Source organism: Ambystoma mexicanum, chromosome 4p (genome assembly GCF_040938575.1).
Source record: "Ambystoma mexicanum isolate Mex_15411 chromosome 4p, UKY_AmexF1_1, whole genome shotgun sequence".
Taxonomy (NCBI): Eukaryota; Metazoa; Chordata; class Amphibia; order Caudata; family Ambystomatidae; genus Ambystoma; species Ambystoma mexicanum.
Genome location: NC_090927.1, coordinates 162500706 through 162522421, shown reverse-complemented (window position 1 = coordinate 162522421; position 21716 = coordinate 162500706). Strand labels below are relative to the sequence as shown.

The window sequence follows — 21716 nt, the reverse complement described above, 5'->3', positions numbered from 1 at the left end:
CTGCAGGTCCAAATCGCCTGAAACTCCATCGACAATGAAGCCCTTCAAGGTTAACTTCTTCCCTTGAGTTTGATGGGAACAACCAACTCGCAAGCCACCTGGACACTGTCCCCATCTGGTCGAATTTTCATCAGAGTGCTGTTGAAAACCGGATAGCCAGAGGGAAGGAAACCAGCTCGTGGACTTTAAAACAACGTTTTGCCAAGCTTGTGGCCTCATGCCTGGGCAGTGCAGGAACCTCCCGATGTCCTGAAGCTCAGGAACAGCGAGATCTACTCGAACTGCCAGAAACCAAATGCCTCAGCTACAGCTCTTTACTTTAAAAGGTACTGTGCAAACGCGGTCTGCAAATCTTTTCGGCCACAGAGAAAGTGCGTGAAACTTTCCCGACTTCGAAGGCTTGTCCTTCCCTAAATATTCGTCAAACTTTTCGCCTAGCCAAATTCTTCTTAAAAACCGTGGCAAAGACTTAACCGTTTACTACCAGAACTGTGCTATCCCATACAAAGACTCTGAACCATTGACTTTGGCTCAGGCCTATAAACTGAATTGCTGGTTGTAGTTTACTGAAACCCTTTGCCCTCCCTATGAAAGTATTTGGGCTGTTGATTCAATAACCTTGTCTTATTACCCCTTTTGAAAGTATCTGAAGTGCCATTTTGCTCCCACTTCAGGGGAGCTAAATTTGTTCATTTACTTACCGGTTGTGTATTTGTGGTTTATTAGTGTGTGATACTGAGCTGCTCTTGCTAGTGTAATGTTTTCAAACTGACTGTGTAAATAAATGTATATTCTTTTACCAAGAAACCTTGATTACGTGTGTGTTTGAACCACTGTATTTGTTGGTCCTTTGTGTAACTTGTTATAGTGCTCACTTCGAATCTCGTGATATATGTCTGGCAGCTCAGCCATCGCTACCACTTTACTGAGTAGTACAGGCTTGTACCAAAGGTGAAATTGTACTTACACTTGTAGTCTTAATTGTATGTAGTGTTCCCAAAGGGTACTGCATGTGATTCTGCCCAACAACCAGGGCTTGACCGTTTCAATATAAAGACTGCATTAATTGGTCAGAGTGAAACCCTCCTTTTGCCAGACACATTGGTTTCAATGTAGTCAAAATCTACATAGGTCGCTGTGGGGATTGCTGGATTGTTGTCGGTTTGCTCATGTTTTCTCTCTGCAGTGGAAACTATTAAATCGTTAACAAACCAACCTCTTTGAGATTCTAGTCTGGAGTCCGACACACATCCTGGTTTATTCCTTTATCTGCAGCACAAAATTAAAGGCCCTATGAGGCATCATTATCTCCAAATCTCATTTTTATTCTCCCTTTCTACCCTGCCCTGGACCACTCATTAGTAATGGAAACCATTTCCAACTCTATACTTGTAGCTCCAAACAAGCATTTTACCCAGTGACTGAAGGATGGCTGAGTTTGTGAAGCGCCAACCCGCAGCATAATCCCGTTAGGATATTGGCATAGAAACAGCTATCCTGACTAAGAGCCAAGAGAAGGTGCTGAGTGGAGGCCTCCAATGTGGATGTTTTGCAGGCATTTCAGGACTCAAAGTACTTGGTAGACAAGATAAAAGACTGATATGGAGATCAAACGGGTGAACATCAAGAATGTATCCATCAGATTGACTGTATGTAGCAGACACCTGAATGTTTGGAGGTGAGGACACCACAGAGGGTACAAAGAAGAAGACTGGCGATGTGATGGCATTTACCAGGAGGCTCTATGATAGGGGCAAATATTCAGGGGGGTGGCTGTGATGTTCCAATAAAATAATATTGGCTATGGACACTTTTCTGGGTTTTTCACAGTGCAGAGGGCTCAGACAGTCCCTCTTTGAGGGTGGCTATCATGTGCTCCTGGAACCCTTTGATTGGTTTAAGATCTAAAAATGCACCTGGAAATACGATACATGTAACTGTACCTGACACGTCTCAGGGTAATCAAAAACAGGCTTCTTCAGGCAGAGACCGGTCCGGGTCACTGGTAGCTCCCGTTGCAAGCCTGAAGTCCCCCGAGACCCCTACTCTTGTAAGAGAGGGCCCAGAAGCCATTGAGGTGACTATTGTGTTAGTAGCAGATTGAGTGTTCTCATGGTTGCCTACTGGTACAGGAAAGGAATCCGACATAGTGGATACGTTAGTTTCGAGCCTGAAGGGTATCCCGGGACTGAGTGAGTGATCTTCAGCTGGAGTCCCAAGTCGTACTGACTGTTCCCAAGAACAGCGGGAACTGTTCCACTGTAACCAGTCAGTTGATGTAGACCATGGTTCAGCTATATGGCAGAGGTCCTGGGCCACTTCATACCAGGAACATGCACAGAGTGAAAGCCCTGGCTTATTAAAAAAAAAATAGGAGGATTCCTCAGTTGGTGAATGCGAGAGACCAGTCTCACTGGTACCTTCAAATCCAGACATGAAGTTCACGAAGCAGCCTACCCTTGCAAGCGAGAACTCAGCAGCCACTAAGGCGACTATTGTGTTAGCACCAGGTGCAGGGATCTCAGGGTTGCCCAGCTGCATTGAAAAAGAACCAGAGATGGGGGGGGGGGAATTGAAATTTCACAGCTGAATATCCTGCCAGAACTGAGTGCATTTTCTTCAGCTGAAGCCCCAGATCAGCCTGACTTTTGGCAGCTATAGAGAATCTGTCCCCCATAGCTGACATGGGACCCCATAGCCTATCCGAGTGTGCAGACGCAACAGAATATTCAGCAGGTCCCCGTCTTCCAAACCCCTTTACAGCACTGGATGGCTGGTTTGCACAGGGCATCAGTTCAAGGACTCCCAGATGAGGGGCAAGGAAATAAATGCCAGACATGCACCTGCAAAACTGGAATTGGAGGGGACTCCAAGCAGCTGAGCTCAGACAATGTTGTCCAGCCCATTGCATACCTTCACAGGCAGATGATAGGAACAGAGCAAAACTGGGCAAAAGTTGAGAAGCCTCCACAGCAATGGGTCCTCTCTCTATAGAGAGTTCAAATGGACATGTTGCCTGGATCATAAGAGGCTGGTGCAGTTGGCACATGGATATTGGCTTGCCTTGAGGAGGAGCACAATTCTTAGAAGAGTGGTTCTCAACCTTTTTGGCTAGTTGTATGGGACAGATTGGCATCTGGCAAGAGTGTAGGAGTCCGGTTTGTTTGATTTGTATTAAGTTCACAAAATGGTATGGGTAATACCATCCCTGCAAGGATGATCTGTTAATCAGATTCACCTTTCATAAGCTCCATGCCAAAGGCATAGTGTACACCTGTGCCCTGCTGCATCAGTAGCCAGATCTGCAGCACCTGCTCTCCAGTAGCACAGAGCAGCTTCAGAGGCCACAGGTGCCAATCTGACAGCTGAAGCAACAGCCAACTCTCTGCAGTGCAGGGGCTGCATTTGAGACATGCACGCCTGCCCCAAAACCCTTATGGGTCTATCTCCTAGTGGCAGAATAATCTTGAAATATAAGCCATACACGAGTTAGGGTATGGTGGATAATATTCTCATAATTATTACAGCCACATCCAATTTGATATCACAAATGTCTGTGCTCCTGTGAGCCAAGCTCAGCTGTGGAAGGTGATGGGTATTTGGGCCAGAGTGGTTGAGCCTGAGAAGACAGGAACCTGAATGGCCATGCCTCTATCCGCCAGGTGACATCTGCCCTGGGCCCAGCCATCAAAAGCGGCACACCCATTCATTTGGAGTAGCCTCACACCAAGAGCGTTGATCCTAGTAGAAAGAGGTGGCAGAGTTAGAGTAGTCAGGAAGGATCTGTTCAGTGGAAGGAGATTCCACCATTTTGTTTCTCTCTACCTCTCTCCTGTCCATAGGGAAAAGCACTTAGGGTGGGATCTATGTGATCACTGCGACCACACACAATTGCGACAGCCGAAAATGCCTTTTTTTCATTAATCCCCTTTACACCATATAGATATTAGGGGGGAGACCTCCAGACTCCCCATATTAAGATAATATCCCATACCCCTCCACATATATATGTGGTGTAAAGAGGATGTTTAGAAAAAAAAGAAAGTCGGGCATTTCAGCCGTCACAATTGTGAGGTCGACATTTTGGGTCATTTCCCTTTGGGTGTGATGTCAAAAGGGCAAAGTCCACTTATTTCAAGAAAAGTGATTGGACCACAGAGCCAGGTTAGTTTAGTCCAATCACTTGCAGGCTTTTGCCTTTAAAAGAAGGTGTTCTCCCACCACTTCTTAGATTCACTCTGGAACTACACCCGAGAAGAATTCACTGGACCACCTTTGGAAAAGTCATACTTTCCAAAGCCCGCAGGCTGAGATGAAGAAGGAACCACCCAATACAGAAGAGAGATCTGTCCCCTACCCTCTCCTAAGGCACATCGGGAGTGAACTTTTGCTGAGGACCAGGACCTGCCACTCTGCACAGGAATCTCCTAAAGCTGGGAGAGTACACCCTGAACAGAACCATCCTGCCATCGAGTCCATCTGAGTGGGTGTCACAGGGTCCGGAGGACCAGACCAGCTGAAGCTCTGCATACTACTGCACTAAACCGGTCACACCAGAGTCACTGCACCTTGAATGAGAGGGAAGACGCTAGCACTGGCTTTTGTGCTCCTCCACCAATCTGTATATGGGTGCCAACCGCTCTCCCCTCAACTAAGTATAGATAACATGATAGGCAGATCTCAAATGGTTGTATTATTACAGAAATCAGGATTATAGTGCCTTTATTTAAGGTAAAAAGTGCACAGGGCACTGAGCATATTTGGGTAAGGATGACCCAGGAAATGAAGGGTTCTTTAAATATCATACACATACATTATGTTATATTACTATTACTTCTAGAGCACACGGTCACCCTAGGGTATATTGGCTCTGAGAGAGGGAGGCAGTGGCTGCCATTAAGAGCAATTCTGCCTAGAATAGATGTGTTTTAAAGGCCTACCTAAAGGCTAGATAATTCAATGTTATCCTAATAGCTAGCGGAAGGTCGTTTCATAGAACTGCAGCAGCTATGGAGAACGCCCTGGCCTCCAACCCGTACCCGTTTGTAGATCGGTACCACCAGCCGATTAGTCAAGGCAGAGCGCAGGCTAGAGCTAGGGTGGTAACGTGCAAACTTAGCTTGGAGGTATTCGGCGCCCTGATCATGGAGGGCACGGTGAACTGCACACAGTGCTTTAAAGTTTACCAGCTGGGCCACTGGGAGCCAATGAAGGGCTCAAAGCACATGATAAATATGCGCACCATAGGGCGTGCCAGTTGCCACACATGCAGCTAGATTCTGCAATCGTTACAGCCCCTGAATCAGGCCTTTCAGTTGTGCCAGGTACTGAGAGTTACAGTAGTCTAGCCGATATATCACCATGGCTGCCACCACTGGAGGATGCATTGGGGCAGGAATCAAGGGTAGCACCTTTTTTAAGATCTTAAGTTGGAAGTGGCCTGCTTGACATACTGCAGTGACTTGCTTGTCCATAGATAGGTTACATACCACGAGTGTATTAAGATATATCTTGAATAAGAGATACAAAGTGAGAGATGCTTAAATAAATAATAGCTTCCTGAAGAATTAATACAGTATCGGACAAAAATATATTTCCAAATAGCTAACAGTACAAAATGGTGTCCAGTTCTAAGCCAGGGGTGAAAAACTATGACCCATTCCAACAGTTTTCAGACAAACAACAAAGGCAGATACATTAGAGATAGTCTTTGGCAGCATCTTGCAGTGAGATAATTGGGTTTGTTAGGTTACAAAATGGAATTTAGCAGGAAAAGCAGACAAAATTAAATGATGAAGCCAGATAAAGCAAGATAAATTTGGATACATGTATCTATGTTCTTAATGAAGCAGGGCACAATGTGCTTCAGTGCATTATTATTTGGCACCATCTCCCCAAAGTTTAAGGCACTAACTAACTTGGCAGGACCTCGAAAACCAGATAAAGGGTAGACACTGATGTGAAGAAGGCATTCTTCACATCTAAATCTAAAATAAGCTTATCAGTTTTGTGCGTCAGAGAAAATTGGGGATGCCAGCTATGCTAATGTGGGCTTGGTGTACACCAGATAAGCCATCTAATGATACTGAGGGGATGTTTAGTCTCCGACAAAGAGGACCTATCAGAAGCATACTCTGACCAAGGTAGTCATTTGCATAAGGATGTTGCATCATCCAAATAGCCTATATAAACAGGTTGAAGGCAAAATGTTTTTGAGTGTGTCCAGAGCGTGTCTTGTAACTACAGCTAATAAAGACCGCTGAGAACCTCCTAGGCGTCCGATTTCTCTGGTCTCTCTCTCTCTCTCTCTCTCTCTGAGGAATGGTCATGGATGCCTGGTGTTTGATGAGAGGATGGGGGACCAGGGCCCTAAGTTCAAATGTGAACTATGGTTTACACTTCGAACCAGCTTGATGCTGCATCCTGACCTAGCTGAGCCCGTCACTGGTTATGATCGAATCCACTGCTAGACAGCAGAACCCGATCTGAACCACTGGCGAGTCACATGTTCACTATGGCCAGGGGTTACAACCACAGTTCGACCCGGCCCGCCCTCGAAGGGCCACCTCGCTGACCACCCATTGACTCCTCTAAGATTACCATTTCAACAACCGTCAGCCACCAACTTCTCCCGCTGGACTGTCACTCACAGATCCCTCCGAGCTCGTAAAGCCCAACTTGGCTTGCCAAACTGAGAAGAGATCCGGGTACTGGCCTAACCTGCATCAATGAGAGCCCCCTTTGACCACACACAGCTACCGTATTCTCCCCTGCTTAAAGCCTGTTTGCTACTTGGGCCCACATGATCCAACGTGCCTGAACTGAGCTTGATCCGCTTGCATCAATGTTCGACACTGGGTTTGACACTGTCAACCTACCAAAGATCCAAAACAAGGTACTGTTGATCACCAACTGTCCCCTTGGTCCCTAGAGACTGCTAAAGTTACTATTGCACCTTTTTTCACCAAAAGACAAATCCTTTTTTGGCAATTTGCCCAACCCCTAGGCACCTAGGTTTGCTGCATTCAAGCTCAGAGTGCTACTTTCTTCAGCTTGCTGCATTTTCTCTGACTTTCCACAGGGGTAGATTATGTACAGTGTTTTCTATTTAGTTATCTTGCAGATGGTGTGTTTTATTAAGGTATATTTTTATCGAACCTTGATTGGACATTCCCTTTATTTTGGACTGTTAAAGTTTGCTTTTTGGGTCGCAACTGAATCATTAAGAGCATAACCTTCATTCGGACAACGTTAACACAAATGGTGAAGGAGGTATATCGCTTAACTGTGCCTGTTTTACCTTTTTTATGATTGTGTTGGCACTTGATCTGTAGAAGTGTGAGGGCATTTGTACTCCTACTCATCCTTGTACTCATGCAGAGCAGAATCCAATTTGCCACACCTTGCATTGAAAAGTAGACTGTGCAACTTCAGAAGTTTGACTTTAACCTTGAATATTGCTCTGGCTTCAACAACCGAGGAGATGCTTTTTTTTCAACCAGCACCCACGGGAGGGGACAGCCAACGAAGCATGGAACGCAGCCTGCCTATAAAGCCCACCTCAACAGAGTGACAACAGATTACCTTCCCCGTGCACTGTCACTCAAGGAAGTCAAAAGGAGCCACTGATCCGTATGAGTGTTTTGTTGCTATCAAAGCAGCTTATGCTTCCGACAGGTGCAACAGATCTCTCAAGGATCAGCAGCACTGCACAACCTCAGGGTAGGGGCATCTCAAAAGCCTCTTCGTGAACTGTCTGTAGCCAGTCCCTCTGGCCCACGCCAGGCACCAAGGCATATGCAAAATGAAAGCTTCCCAGAGAGAGAATGTATGGTTCCCAGTGCTCAAACTAGCTGGTGAGGCCCACTTCGCAAGATGCATACAGTGCTAGGCAACAGGAGCAGTGCCACTGTGAGGCCCCCTCCACTTCATGTTTAGAAGGGAAAAGCCATCGGCATATACTTTGGCTCCATAGCTGTTGAAAGAAACACTCTCGAAATAATGGACGAATTGCCACACAATCCGAAGTAAAAATCGTCACCTCCACAGCAGCCAACATGGCACAGCCGTTTCATGGAAGCAAACTTAATAGTTTCATGAGCAACCTAGGGAATGAACACAGACGAATATGCCTTACTTGTCGGACGCCTATGGGAGGCGCAGAACGTTTATGCATACTCTGAACAAAACACAGAGGATGTTAATGTATTTGTACCGCACACCGTCACCAACGGAATTGGTCCCCAGGCGGATCTGCAAACAAGAAGGCAGAGTGGGTTAGCAGGGTAAAGAGGGTGTAGGAAAGTGAGAAAGGTTGGGTCCTGTTGGCAGCTTCAGTTCGGTTTTCACTGTACGCTCTGTTGGCAGCTTCAGTTTGGTTTTCACTGTGCGGCGAGCTTGGGTGTGAATATCGGATCGATGTGAGTCCTCGTGTGCTGTTAGTGCGACGCATGTGTTGTTTGTTGCTGCAGTGTGGTGAAGTGCGTACGGCTGTGCGCGAAAGTGATTGTGTGGGTTTTTGTGCAAGCTAAGTATGCAGAAACTTAAGCTTTTGGGTTAGTGGTTTATGTGTCTATTAGTCCTTGTAATTCTTGGTCTGTGTATCCAGTTGGCCTATGGGGTAGGCATATTGTGTCCCTTTTCTTTCCTGTCTGTATAGTTGCTAGGAGTGATGATTAACCATCAGCCAGAGCTAAAAGCATGACTTAATGATCTTCTCCCACCTGACACCAAAAGGTACACATGTAGACCACATATATAATGCTATAAAACAACATCGTAATGTACAAAAAGATGAACACTCCAGCGTGAGAGCAGAACATATTAACGGCCAAGTACTTTCCCCCTATTTCCCCAGAGGGTTTATTCTGCCTTCCCTTAAATACACTTCGGACTAAATTGTTGTGAGAAAAATTAATAAAGCGCTCTTCAAGTATATTAATCATCTGCTCAATTAACATTGACGACAGTGTCAGCTTCGAACTGCATTGTCACTTCTTAATGGATTCTTACACATTTGTTTCTCTTAAAAATTCATTCCGCATTAATGCGTGAAAGGAAAGTTAAAGTAGGTTCGTGGACCCGCCCTCCAACTCTAACAGGTCGAACGCTACGCAAACGTGCATGAAGAAACATAGCAATAATGCACATGTTGCTGAAAAAACACCCAGAGAGAGTTGGACGTTAAAATTGCGTGCATATATTTTACAGATACCTCATCTAAAGCACAAAGGAACAACTGCTCCTTCTACACCGTGCACCAACCAAAAGCACTAACTACATCAGGGCAAAACAGTTTCCAACCAAAGCCAGTAAATAAACATCCCCTGCCTACCACGGAAACATGGAGGGAGGACAGTCTACATAACTCGAAGCGCCACCTGAGCCAACCCCCATATGTCAATTACCACTCCTTAATGAATTGTGTCTGGCTGATCAGCACGAGTCAAAGATGCAATACACCAACCTCAAACAACTTCCATAAAAGGGAGTATTCACGAAAGAGCAGCAGCGGGTTATGCCGCCTAAGGATCTAGTCATTGCAAGCTGGAACTCTAGGGGGCATTCTCATTTACAAACTGCTATCCCCATTTTTCCACATGTGTTCCAAATTATTGCCTTACAGAAAACATGGTTAACAACACCTCCAAATTGGGATGGTTATGATATTGTTCTTTCGCCTGCCCGGTTGACCGGAGGGAGACCTGCTTCCGGTCTAATAGTGGCAGTGAACATGAAAATGGGTCTGTCTATTGCAGAGTGGGGTGCAGAAAGTGCCCACATCCTGTTGGTAAAAATTACATATGGTATGCAAAGATTGGCGCTAGTAAACTTGTATCGAAATGCAGCAGCCTTAACAGATGAGACCTTTTATGCTGGTTTAAGTCGTATTTTACATCTAATACACATTGCCAGTGATATTACACATACCATCATCCTGGGGGATATAAATTTAGACTGCTGGAACACCAAACACCATACGCAACAGGTTCACGCATGTACATCCTTTATGGCAGAAAGACAATTTATTATGGTAAATGGGGCAATCCAAGGCGACATTCCAGCACCAACAACTTGGTTCCGCAATAACAGCACAAGCACTATCGATTATATATACGTTGATCAAATGTTATTCAAGCAATTACAGCACCTGGAGATTCTCACTTTGCCATATAGTGATCATTCAAGCGTTACACTCAGACACATCTATGCATGTTGGCCTCTCATTTTACGGCTTCCTTTCTGCGCCCATTCATACAGCTTGTGTCTTAAACAAGGGTGCTTATTGGCATCCTCAGTGTTTAATTACTATAAACATGATGTTAAACATGTTTTTGATAAGGTTCAATCTGGCTCTCCTAAACTGGCCAACCAACCTATAAAGTCCATGCTATATGCAGACGATCTTGTCTTAATTTCTAAGACCAACAGCTTTTCAAGATTACACCCAATTAAATGAAATAAGACTAAATCATGAGAAAACACAGGTTGTCCTTTATGCCCTGATAAAAGTGGGCTTGAAGTGCTTTCAATGGACTGTAAACCAAATGCAATTACAAATTGTTGCCCAATATACTTATTTAGGTACGTGCTTTGAAGGCACAATCAAGGCAAAAAGTCAGATCACCTGTGTGGAAAGGAAAATAAATACAGCAGCATGTCATTCACATCTCATGTCTAGATATGGGACATTTTCCATTAAACCAGCATGGTCGCATTGGAATCAGAAGGCGGTGCCAGCAATATTGTATGGCCTGGAAACTTTTCCCATTACAGCTGGGTTTCAATTTGATAAGTGGGAGGCCAAGTTTTGGAGACTGATTTTACACCTGCAGGTTTGTGTTCCACATTCATGGATCAGATATGAATTGGGGTTGGTTTCTCTGCATGCCTTATATAACTGGAGATGCTGTTCTTTACTTAGAAAAAGCCTGATTTCCATTAATGTTAACATCATTTTGAGATTGTTGTCCACATACATGTTTACAACAAAGCATTGCTTTAAGGCTGACTGGGTGAACAATGTGTGTCAAATCTTAGCAAATAGTAATATTACCATTGAGTTACTGATTAACAATCCGGATAAAGCAAAAGAAAAATTATATAATACGGAAAGGATCTGCACATGTGAACTGTGCGTAAGTTACAAGGAAGGCAATGCTTGCAGGTTTCCTCCGAAAGAAATGCGCACTTTGCCTGTATACTTAGTCAGAGCCCCAACTTCACATTACAGGCAATCCATTCTACATTTACGATTTAATCTGTGGCCTGTAAAAGATATTCTGGTAAAACGACATCTGCTAGATTCGCATGCAAATATGTGTCGATTCGGCATGACATGCATGTGCCAGAAACCTTGGAACATTTGATCACTCATTGTTTGGCCTTATGTCACCTTAGACAAATTCATTATGACAAACATTGCACATTTTTGGTCAACTTGCAATACAGTACCTGTTGGACTATTATCATGAGTAACGATCAATTACCTTTCCAACTGGTGACCGTTAATTTCCTAAACAGCCTTCAGTTACAAATAGGAACGCCAGGGTTTGTGTAGCTGGGAAGCCCAAGTCAATCAGATATTAACTTCGTTTGGATTATGAACAGCCAAGAGTTGAAATAATAGCAAATTACTGGACTTGGTGCTTGTCTTTTGGAGGCTGATATACATCCAGTGTGAGCGAATGTTAAAACTATGCTAGGAGACATGTATTTGGTATTTTTGATACGCACGTTTGGAGTTTTTGGGCACACGGCTAGCCATTGAGTATGCACCCCACAAATTATGTTTTGTTTTATGTAGGCTGTTCCTTTTATGTTGATGCACTTACTTTGCTGTTGTTTCAACATGGAAAGGTTGATTTTGTACAGCACTTAAATGCAAATGTGTTAGTTTTATGCAAACTGGATTTTTAATGTTAATTTATTATGTTGTTGACATTGAAAGACTCATTGTATGTATTGTTCTTAAATGCAAATCATTTTTTTTTTATGTAAGAATATTGAAAGGTTGATTAAATTAAACTAAAACAATAAAAACATGTTTAAAAAAAAATTAAAGACAAGAAGCAGCCAGCCCAGGCTCCTAGTCCAAACTCCTGACATGCAGGGCTGCTGCTACCGTCGTTCGCTCCTCTTCCTCCACTGCACAGTGTATACTTGAAACCCACTGGTGCCAATACAAGGGTGCGTGTGTGCTTGCTGCACAATAAAAGCTGTATTGAAGCTCATGTCTTTGCTACAAATAACTAATGAGTAATAGGTGACAGTACATATATTAGTACATTGCTAATCAAAGGGGTTTGCTAAGCAAGAGCATATTATTAGCAAACTCCACTAAACAATTTTTGAAAACAGTTTGCCAGCATGCTCCACATTCCATTCGGAGGCGCTAGTCCAATACTAGTTTTAAAAACTTTGCATTCTGGGAGTTTTAGTTCGTGGTTTACAATAGGGAAGCTCAGGGATATAAGTCCTAGAATACAAACTTAAAAGCAATACCGGGAGTAGCATCTCACGAATGGAGGGGCGTGATGGCAAACGCTTTGTGTGTACCTGGCAGTCTCGTCCCACAGCAGGCTTTCAGGAAAGTGCGGACTGGGGGAGTCACACGCTACCCGTCTACCCACACGCAGGCACTCACACCGGGGTTGAACGCAACTTCACGGGAGCGCCGGACGCTTCTGTTGACTTCTCTACTTTCCCAGATTTACAAATGGAGCGTCTGTCACCATGGCAACGACAGGACAGGCGTCGGACTGCTCCAGGCTCTGACGCTTTGCTCCGCCTTCTTTACGTTTGCGTTCCAAGCCTCTCTCTGGAACAATCATCTTTACGCATTATTTCTCCCTTTTAGTAGGGGAAGAAGGGGAGAAGAGGGAGGGGGTGGAATGTCATGTCTACAAGGAGCCCGAGGCTTGACGTCATGATTAGTTTTTATCCGAGAAACAGACCCTAGCATCACTCCGCTTCCTCCTATTGGCTCTGGAGGGAGGGAAGGAACATCCGTGTATGGGTCTAGAGGGCGGCACGTGGTTGCAGGTTTGGAGAGGGCATGAGGCGGGTGTCTGGATATGGGTCTCTGGCGGCAGTACCTAATGTGGGCAGTACCTAATGTGGCTGTGGTTCGCAACGTCAGTTGTTGCTGTCAGAAAATCCCATACCTGCTTACTGAGCATGCTAGTGTCTCTGTGCATGCACAGTAAGTAATTAACAGGATATGATTTTCTGACCGCTTTCAAAGACATAAAATGTTATACTGTAGACAAGGTATGCATGTTTTATCACGCTGACTGCTCGTTTAGTGTGAATAGTGAGGGTATTGTGTCCTCGGGAGTGACCTGCGTGTTTCTGGATGGATCAGCGTGCTTTCCCTGCATCCACCCCTTCACAAGCACTTGTGAGGGTCGTACTAGCTACTGAATCCCGGCAGAGTCTTGCCAACCTTTTCCCACGGCAGATGAATGGCTGTAGTTTCCCGTGCATGCATGGCTCATTGTCGTGTCATGTTTACGCCTTTTCACGTATAAACTACATGTCTTTAACTTGGGACAGTGGTCCAGCCTTCAAAACCCAAATTAGCAACAGCTCAAGCTCGCCCCGAGCCCCTTTAACAAATAAATGGGCTGAAACACTCTGGTAAAACATAGTTAGACGTAGATCTACATTTTAACTAACCATGCTTTTCATAGTGTAATTGACCAGAGAGACAGCAAATACAGCTGCCAGAACAGCCTTTCTTGCTCCAGGTTTTGATGACTGCAGTAGCTGTGCCGCACTGTACGGGCGTGGGTAGGAGACGCTGTAGCCTGTGCCTACATTTCCTTTGCAGGTACATATGGACTTTCACGTGCCGTGAAATTACTCCTGCGAGCTACACGCTCGCTCCCTCTATAAGTATGCACAGGTACATGTGAGGGTACCCAATCCCACCAGGCTCTGGCCAACCTTTTCCCACAACAGATGAATGGGAGACTGCTAACTTGGAGCACTTTTAATAAAACACTTAGATGTCTCAGGAAGACATGAAACGCTGTATAGAAAACTGATTTTGTGGGTCTATGTCGGGGTGTATGTGCATATCGAAACATCTTTCTTTGTGGGTGAACGTATACTTAATATCAGACTGGTTGTGGAAGTCGAATTTCAAGTTTTAAAGAAGGTACCTGGCAGAGGGCGTCATTTAATGAAAGGAAGGCCGTGTACAGCACACACAGTGATTATTTCCTTGAAAGCTTTAAAGCTATAGAAAAACAAAGATAGTCAAAGGACAGAAGTGTCGACGTTAGTATAAGAATGATATAAAAATTTACTTTCTGTCACATTTCTTGCCATTTAAACGTTTTGCTTTTAGTATTTTCAGTTCCAACGTCACTTCCATTTCATAAAATAGCATTGCCAAAGACAACAGTTTGGGCTTTTATGTAGGTATGGGAGAGACGTTTTTCAGACACTGGCCATAAGATGGCAACAGCTGGCAAATGACATCTGGGTCTATTATGACAGTGCCTGGCAAATGCCTATCTAATGCCTATAGAAGGGCCACAACTATTGACTTTGCAATAACGTGTCATTAACAGAAATTCAGTGCAAGGAACAGATGCAAGGATACAGAAGCTGCTTTTCTAAAAGAAGGTAAGGACTTGCACATCCCGGCCAAAAAAAGTCACGATGCCGTGCACATATAACATACATAAAAGCCTGACTCCCTTGCAAAACCCGACCCCTACATCATTGCAACCGCAGCCGCTACCTACAAACTGGGGTGAAATTGGGCAGTGCTCCACACCCACAGGGTTTGTGGAGGACATCATCAGGGAGAGACGGACGAGCATGGAAACAGGAGCAACTATCGCCACTTGTCCATTCAACATCAAAGTACAAATCGGAGACAGCACGGCAAAATATATCGATAATTTGACTGTGTTTATATTATCAGAGATTGTAGTGGGAGACCGTCTGATGGAGGAGGGGCAAATGGAGTTAAGTTGAAATGAACTCCGGAACGCTTCGACCCACAACGAAAAGGAAACTGTGGAGGACAAGGGAAGAGATGACGGATCCGCTGACCAGCCGAAATCTCAACCGGACTGCAACAATCAAACAATCAAAACCAGACTGCGCGGGAACTGGACCGGACTGCTCAAAGTCTACACTCTGCAGCAGTAACATCGGAAATGACGAAGAGCGGATCAGTCAAAAAAAGAAAGAACGTTTCCGAGGACCACGAGACAACTGAGCCTCAACGGTCGATCCAGTAACAGACGAGGTAGAAAAGGAAGCACTAATTGTTAAGAATGGGCATAACGACAAAAGAATGAAGCTGGCAGACGAAATTGGGACCGGCAGCTGGTCAGACAGTAAGGAACACTTATGATTTGGTTATCATAACTAAAAAGATTGCAGAAACTGCTAATTTGTGGGGAGGAGGCAGTGCAAAGCCAAAATGAACATAAATAGTTGGGCAACACAGGATAAAAACATACGGAAACCCCCACGACTATCTCTATAGGATGAAATTAATGGATACAGATATTTCTTTACTGGCAATCGACCGAAGGGGAGTGAATTTCCAAAGCCATTTGACCAAAGCAAAAAAGTAATCCTAGATGTGAGAGAATCCGAAGTATCAGATTAGTTGTTACTAGAAAGCTCGATGAGAATGGAAAATCTAAATAAAGAACGGTATGAGGAGAACCTGGGGAAAAAACAAAATCTGACCAGAGGAGCAGTAACAACTCAGGTAAAACAAAAGGAACACAAACTATACAAACTGAGTTTGAAAACGATAAAAGAGAAGAGCAGAGTGGGCGGCACACCACAACAAAAGCATCAGTTTCTAGTAACATTCTAGAGGACAAATTGTCCCAATAAGGATTGTGTTTTAGTGGGTTTTACTTTAATATTGACATGCTGAATTGAACTTTGGGTTGTCTTTTACATCATTGATATTTTGAATAAATTAATATTTTATATTATGAGTTCTAATAGACTGATTGCATTTTTTGGTCTAACTGTTGAATAACTTGCTAACTACCCCATGCCCTGTAAGAGTCCAACTCAAACAGGACAATAGATAACAATCTCTTACTGGTATCAACTCTATCAGCAACACTAGCACCATATATGAAACTATATGCGGCGATGGGGGGACACTAAAAGAGCACACCACTATGTTGGCGATGGTGTGCACCAAAATGGTCTTTGTGAAAGGCTTTATTACCGCCATCCAGGATAAGATGGAAAACAGCTCAGCAAGGGTTTCGCAAATACTTCATAGTATTTTGGAGCCAATTATTCATGAGAAAAGAAACAGCAGAGCATCTAGAATGTCTGAAGGGATTGGGACAATGCCACCAGAAACAGGACAGAATACGGAACACCCTGTAACTTGTATACCGAGCAGTGAAACTAGAGTAAAAAACCTGGAGGTCCCTCAGTCAAGTAACAAGATGACAGGAAACAATACACAGAGTTAGGACGAAATCCAGATAATTTCGGAGGCAACAACAAGTAAACCAACAACGACCAAAGAAGTTTGGAAGTAATATCAATTGATGAAGGGGTAACACAAGACAGTAACCTCGAATCACAAAGCAGGTCAAAACCATTCCCAAGGAGATGAACGGACTAATCACATTGAACAAGAACATCAAGTGAAGTACAAAAAAGTTGACAAAGAACCATCTTCCCAAAAAATATTTCAAATCTTCACAAAAAATTGAAAAGGCCAAGAGATGAACAAGACGTGTTCGTGGATTACCATGGGGAATTCGGAGATAAGTCAACCCAAGAAAAAGACAATCCAGGGCAATGTACCAAAAAAATTAAAGAATCAAGTGAACCTCCCTAAACAAAAAACCAATGGAAGTCGTTCGTTGGTCCGTTCGTTCGTTCGTTCGTTCGTTCGTTCGTTCTCTAGAAATCAAACTCTCCTGCAGGCTCCACTGACTGTCACCAAGCGGTTTAATAAAGTAAACACATCGACAGACAGACAAAAAGTGGGGAAAAATGTAGAAATCAACGAAAAAGAAGACGTTTAATTGACAGATGAAGAGTCATCGGATGTCGACCTAATGGATTTATCCACTTATACAGTCTCAGAAAAAGAACGGACATGGAGTGACGGTAATGAATCTGAAAACAAATTAGTTGAAGAGACTCAATCAGGAGGTTAAGGTGACAGGAATGAAGAAAACAGTCTGAGAAAATTAAGTCAGAATCCTATGAACATCAAAAACTACAGCAAAGGACAAGTCAGAGTCAGTGGAAAGAAGGACAACAGCAGTAAGTACAGTCAAGGCACCATACTACTGATGACGAGAGAGAAGACAAAGGAGAACCTAACGAATGCAAAAAAAAAGACTGTGAGACAGATGGACTCACCGAATGGTGGGGACAAAAAAAATAAAAGATTTAGAGAAAAAAACAAATGTGAGCAAAGGGATACCACTCAGTCTGCAGGAAGAAGAACAGATGCGGGAAATAAAACTGATCCTCTCGAGAAACCAAAAACACAACACACCAGGAAAATATATGAGAACAAGCCATACAAGGGAGAATAACTCTAGCAAGTCCGAGCGACCTAGACAAGGATTGTGTTTGGAAAGGATCTTGTACCACAATGATGGCCTCATATTAAACAGGTTGAACGTGATGAGGCTGTTACATCATGTCCCCACTTTAAGACTAGTGACTTCAGATGATTTCGCAATTATTGAATTCTCAGATAAGATGCGAACAGACAAAGTAATCATCTACACCATCTCTAACCTAGTTAAACAACTATTGATGGAAGAGGCCCATCATTTGAGGCCGATGGGATTCGACCTGTGTGAGAATACCGTTGAGTCACACAAACATGATAAACATGACAGACAATGCCTAACTAGTAGGGACACATCAAGAGGGGAGGAAATAATCAATGAAGAGATAACAGAGCTCTTGGATATAGCGCCCAAAGAAAGGAAAACATTGGGCCAAACAAACCAGAACCAAAATAAGGATGGCCACGAGTCTAATTGGAAATGGTTGGTAGGGTTATTGGCAGACAAAATCCATGATCAATAACGCTATAAAGAAGGAGGAAAACGGGAGTGGTCCATTGCATGTTGGAACACCAGAGGCTTTGCCCATCTGTTCGGAAAAGGTGGATTTTGAGTAAAGGGGTTTGAAGTCATCTGCTTACAGGAAACTTGGTTAAGGGAGGCTTTGTTAGACGGCTATTGGATTTTGCTGAATCCAGCCTCCAAAGGACCTAAAGGAAGACCGATGTCAGGTCTCCTCACTGCCATCAAAAATGACCTTGATTGGACATCGTTGTGTAGCTATAACCCAACTCCTTACATACAGATGTGGCAGTCGAGTTACCGAAGGAAAACTTGTCTAAAAAACGGACAATTATACTAATCAGCGTATACTGGAATCCAGTAATTAAAATGAACAGATATACCACAGGTCATTGCGACATTGGTAGACGAGCAAAGGAGGACCTGGAAAGACCCATTTTTTGTCATCCTGGGTGACCTTTCTGCATGTGTTTGGATCAACTAAACTAGGAAATAGAAGAAGATCGTTTAGATCTAACTAAAGCAGAGAGGAGAGGCCTGCTCCGGAGAGAAACCCTGCAATCCAGAGACATTATTATCCTGAATGGTATTACGCAAGGTGATATTTCTGGTAAAGAAACAAGGAAAGGAGGAAAGAGAGGTGAGATCTTGGACTACATATGTGTTTCTAAAAACATGATCGATGTCGTGAAACAAATGGAAGTCCAAACCAAACCATCAAGTGACCACAAACTGATAAAACATACCTGCAATCCCCTAAATAAAAACAAATAGGTGAAATATGTGGGAAATTTGGTGGTAAATTCAGGCAGAAACAGGTTAGGAATTCAAAAGGTCAATATGCCTGAACTTAATGAGAACTTGACAAATCAAGACTCCAATGAAGCAATAGATCACATCCCTCTATTCCAAGATTACGTAATGAAAATTTAAAATGGAAACACAAAAACAACAGTGTCGCACCAGCATGTTTATGACACCAAAATCATGGAAAGGAAAAAAACCTTGAAAAAAGCAATTGGGTTGTTAAAATGCAAGGCGGTAAGTGAAAAGTCAACGGGGATAAATAAATTAAAAGAACAGTACCGAAATTGGCTACAGTTAGATAAGAAGACTATGTTGAATGAAGATGCACAGCAAATGCTGAATAAGGTCAGAACTAAACATACTGCCGCCATTTGGACTACTATTAACTAGATGGATGTCCCACAGGAGGCGCTGTCCATAAACCCAATATCAGAAAAAACCTGGACTGACCACTATAACAAATTCCAAGACAACGGGGAAGGAGTCACACACAGAATGAAAGGTTCAATAAATGGAGTAGAAGAACTGGGCGTAGATTTAAAAACCATTGAAGACATTATCACCAAGTCAAATAAGTCGAGAGCACCTGGGCCGGATGGGGTGACAAACGAAATGATGAAGGAAAACCCAGCGGAATGGGCTATGTTTCTCTACCATCTGTTTATATACATTACGACTTCAGGAAAAGTACCAAGGTCATGGAAATCGGTGGTAATAGTACCTATATTTAAAACGGGGTAAAGAATGGACCCGGCCAATTACCATCCGATAGCCTTGCTAGACGTGGCAGGCAAGGTGTTTGCCGTGGCATTACTAAAATTGCTAACAAAATGGAGCGCCGAAGCAAGCAAAAGAGATATGTGGCAAGCAGGCTTTGTTAAGGGGATTGGGACTCCCTTAAATATTTTTTGATCAAGCTCCTAAAGGCAAGGGTAGAGAGGAACAGCGAGCAGCACATGTTTCTGGCAATCATAGACCTCTCTCAAGCATGTGACACAATCGGAAGGAAAAAGCGATGGAAAAAATTGGCAGAATGGAAATGCCCAAGCTTGATAATGGATAACATCAAAGACCTATACTCGGAAACATCAGTAAGAATGAGGCTAGACAAGGCAGGCATTCTCACCAAGGCTATACCAACAAACATTGGGCTGAAGCAGAAGTGCCCACTAGCCCCGGAGCTCTTCAACCTTTTTGTGTCAGATGTCAAAGACGCTTTCTTGCAATTCCGAATATTCCCGGCAAAGATCATAGGCATGTCTGTCAGCAGATTACTTTATGTCGACGATATTGTACTGGTAGACCAGACACCTGTAGGTCAACAATGGCAATTGGATGCACTACAAGTTTATGTAGAAGCCAATGACCTGAGAATAAATCCAGCAAAATCACGTACCATGTCATTTGGAACTGGAACTGTTAGGCATGGTAAAAACATATTCACGTGGAAACTTAATGGTGAAGAAATTTCGGAAGTTCGATCATTCAACTACCTGGGGGTCTGTATCAACACAAGCAAGTGTGACGCACCAAGAGTTGACGTAATGAAAAAGAAAGCGAAAAACCTTGCCACTCAAGGAAGCATTCTGCTAAAAAGATACTGCAGATTCACTCTAGAACCATTGGTGATGTTCTATAGGATGAAGGTCGTCCCAATTTTGACTTACGGGGCAGAGACATTGTTTGCACTATCGGAAGAAATATGGCCTTCGCTGGAAAGTATTTTCTGGAAAACCATCCTTCGACTAGCAAAGAGCATCCCAGTACAGGCAATAAGAAGGGAACTGGCATTAAGATCGCTTAAAGCTATAGCAACATGGAAATCACTATCACTCTTTCGTAAGTGCATAGAGACTAAACTGAGAGGGGGTTCTTGGTGTTGAAGATGGCAATTGATGAAAAGAGTGAGAAAACCCTAACGGAATGGAGTGATATCTGTAAAGCAATTGTTCATGACTTGGACGAACAGGACGACGTGTTGATAAGAGACCCGAGCAAAATCAAAAGAAAACTATATAGTAGAGACTGAATCTCGACCCAGGATGAGATACAAAGGTACATAGATTGAAATTATTTTTTATTTGAAACTCGAAGATTAAATGTGTTACCCAGCTACCTAAAAACGTTCCCGAACTGGTATCTGAGAACATTGTACATGCGCTTCAGACTAAATACTTTGCTGACAAGGGAAGTACTACAAAGGAGAAAAAAACAGAAAAGCGATACACAATGTAGACTGTGCCAGGAAAAAGACACAATAGAATCGCTAAAACACTTGACACTCATCTGCTCAGCATTAAGAAACGAGAGAGACTTTTTTTTGGGAGAGGTGATGAAAAAGTACGCCACAAGGTCGACAGACGACTGGTGGAAAGGCTTGATGGACGCGAACAAAGACTCACATCACATTGGCCCTGACCAAATTTCTCTTGACCATATTTAAAAAGCTTAATGATGTCGAGGAGATGTTTTAACAAAGTGGAAAAAAGTGCACGGCTAAAGGTTTTCTATGTTGCAAACCATTTTAGGTCCATAATAAAAAAATATAAAAAAATACACATTTTGATTATAAATCAAGTGCCCGAAGTCACACTTGGTTCAGACATTTGATTCCACCATAAATTGGTCTATAGCTGCATATATGCCATTACCTTACTGTTTAGAAATAACATAGGCTTCCCCTTAAAAGCACAGAGCTAGCTAAAAGGGATCCTTGGGGAAGGGTGTTTTATGTGGGGGGCAGGTAGTGGTTGAGAATGGTCTTAGTGGCGTGCATGACCATAAATTGTCAATGGGTGGATACATATTCAAATAATGCCATCCTATCTCTTTCCTAGG

General features: G+C 43.4%; 1 protein-coding gene across 1 annotated transcript in view; it reads right to left on the bottom strand.

The window, feature by feature from the left end:
* Positions 1-12831, bottom strand: part of LOC138453097 (small ribosomal subunit protein RACK1-like) — a 269185-nt gene extending 256354 nt beyond the window's left edge. Inside the window, exon 1 of the mRNA XM_069605613.1 lies at positions 12559-12831. The gene's annotated coding sequence lies outside the window, so the exon portion shown is untranslated. The remainder of the gene's footprint in view (positions 1-12558) is intronic.
* Between the last annotated feature and the right edge of the window lie 8885 nt (positions 12832-21716).